A 2741-nucleotide genomic window follows, 5' to 3' on the forward strand; every position below is an offset into this window, starting at 1 on the left:
TACGCTAGCAGAGGTGGTCAGATGCCTTGGGAATATTGCAGAGTAATTAAGGTCAGGTCAGGTGGCGTCGATACCTGCTTCAAGGTGTAATAGAGGTGACAAATAATGGGTTTCTTGATTGGATCTGGTTAAGTCAGGTCAGGTAAAGTCAGATACAGAGGCTGGGTGTATGACTGTGGGTTGATGGGTGTATGACTGTGGGTTGATGGGTGTATGACTGTGGGTTGGTGGGTGTATGACTGTGGGTTGGTGGGTGTATGACTGTGGGTTGATGGCTGTATGACTGTGGGTTGGTGGGTGTATGACTGTGGGTTGATCGATTGTATGACTGTGGGTTGATGGGTGTATGACTGTGGGTTTGGTGGGTGTATATGACTGTGGGTTGGTGGGTGTATGACTGTGGGTTGATAGATTGTATGACTGTGGGTTGATGCGTTATATGACTGTGGGTTGGTGGGTGTATGACTGGCCATGGGTTGGTGGGTGTATGACTGTGGGTTGATGGGTGTATGACTGTGGGTTGGTGGGTTTATGACTGTGGGTTGATGGGTGTATGACTGTGGGTTGATGGGTGTATGACTGTGGGTTGGTGGGTGTTATATGACTGTGGGTTGGTGGGTGTACGACGCTGTGGGTTGGTGGGTGTATGTGACTGTGGGTTGGTGGGTGTATGACTGTAGGTTGGTGGGTGTATAACTGTGGGCTGGTGGGTGTACGACTGTGGGTTGGTGGGTGTACGACTGTGGGTTGATGGGTGTATGACTGTGGGTTGATAGGTGTATGACTGTGGGTTGGTGGGTGTATGACTGTGTGTTGATGGGTGTATGACTGTAGGTTGGTGGGAGTATGACTGTGGGTTGGTGGGTGTATGACTGTGGGTTGATGGGTGTATGACTGTGGGTTGGTGGGTGAATGGCTGTGGGTTGGTGGGTGTATGACTGTTGGGTTGATGGGTGTATGACTGCGGGTTGGTGGCTGTGTATGACTGTAGGTTGGTGGTTGTATGACTGTGGGTTGGTGGGTGTATGACTGTGGGTTGGTGGGTGTGTATGACTGTGGGTTGATGGGTGTATGCCTGTGGGGTTGATGGGTGTATGACTGCGGGTTGGTGGGTGTATGACTGTGGGTTGGTGGGTGTATGACTGTGGGTTGATGGGTGTTTGACTGCGGGTTGGTGGGTGTATGACTGTGGGTTGGTGGCTGTTTGACTGTGGGTTGGTGGGTGTATGACTGTGGGTTGATGGGTGTATGACTGTGGGTTGATGGGTGTATGACTGTGGGTTGGTGAGTGTATGACTGTAGGTTGATGGGTGTATGACTGGGTTGGTGGGTGTATGACTGTGGGTTGGTGGGTGTATGACTGTGGGTTGATGGGTGTATGACTGTAGGTTGATGGGTGTATGACTGTGGGTTGGTGGGTGTATGACAGTGGTGACAAGGATTATTTGAGCTTGACAAAATTTAGATAGATAGCAGCATGGTTTAGTCGTGTTCAGTTTAGTTTAAATTGTGTTTAGGTTAGGTTGGGTCATGTCAGGTACAGAGTTTGGCCAGGGTCCTTTATTCAAGCTGTCAGGGTTAAACTTCCTTCCTAGAAAGATGAACACACGAACCTACGGACGACACACGAACACAATAATACATGATCATACACGGAAACGAACACACGAATGGACATACTCAGGATATCGGGGAATAAATATAAAATTATAAGAAATGCATAAAAAGTCTTTGACGGATAAACAACTTTGTAATGTTAAACTCGATATTACTGATATTATAGAAAATCAAACTAACTTCCTTTAAACACTCTTGGCTCTTCCTGTGTATAAGAAGAGTTTAATCTGGTATATATTTTTTCTAGTAATTGGTGTTATCAGGGGAAGAGATTGTATCGTTTGTGGTCTGTCATTCAAGGTTGTTTAGTGTTTGAAGCTCGTTAATTCATTATGCTTGTAGCCCCCATCTCTGCATACAACCCTGGTGCTTCTTGCTGTTGATACTCCCACGAAAATAAATTGTCAGATTAACGAAACGAAGATTAAAAAATTTTGTTTTAATTCACGGATTAACCATACTTCACCCAATCTAACTTAACCTATCCTAACCTAACCTAACCTAATCTAATCATAATTGTGTTTTAAAAAAAAGGTTTACAGGCATAGGTAACAAGCTGGTCCTTTAACGGGAGAACACAAGGCTTCCCAACCCTCACCTGATGAAATAGAATCACTATACCCAACCTGATCTAATTAGGACACGTTAGGCTTTGTAAGATAGTTTAGTTTGAAGTGTTGTGAATCTCCGTGGGTGTTATAGATTCACTTGGTATACTACATGTGTAAAGTCAGGATATATACAATGTGTGTTGATTTTTCTACCCGTGTGTTAAATATTTTTGTGGGGAGGGGGAGGTATTTTCCTGTCGGTTTCCACTCTAGCTTTCCACCAATGTTATTTCACCCTTCTAGATTTCTATACCCTTTGATCCACCTTACCTAAGAGTGGAATGAGATAAATAGAATTGGTGGAGTGGAATGAGATAAATAGAATTGGTGGAGTGGAATGTCTGTATAATTGATGTCAGGATCCAACTCTGCCCTGGACGACACAGGATTGATCGTCACTGGTGTTGTAAGACTGTACAGAAAACCGCCTCTTGTGTTGTTCCCACGTATTAAAGAGCGATGAAGGTAAACTGAACAAGCACGCTGGGCAATGCTCGTTGTTGTAGTGGAATA

The sequence above is a fragment of the Homarus americanus genome, unplaced genomic scaffold (genome assembly GCF_018991925.1).
Source record: "Homarus americanus isolate GMGI-L3 unplaced genomic scaffold, GMGI_Hamer_2.0 scaffold29466, whole genome shotgun sequence".
Lineage (NCBI taxonomy): Eukaryota > Metazoa > Arthropoda > Malacostraca > Decapoda > Nephropidae > Homarus > Homarus americanus.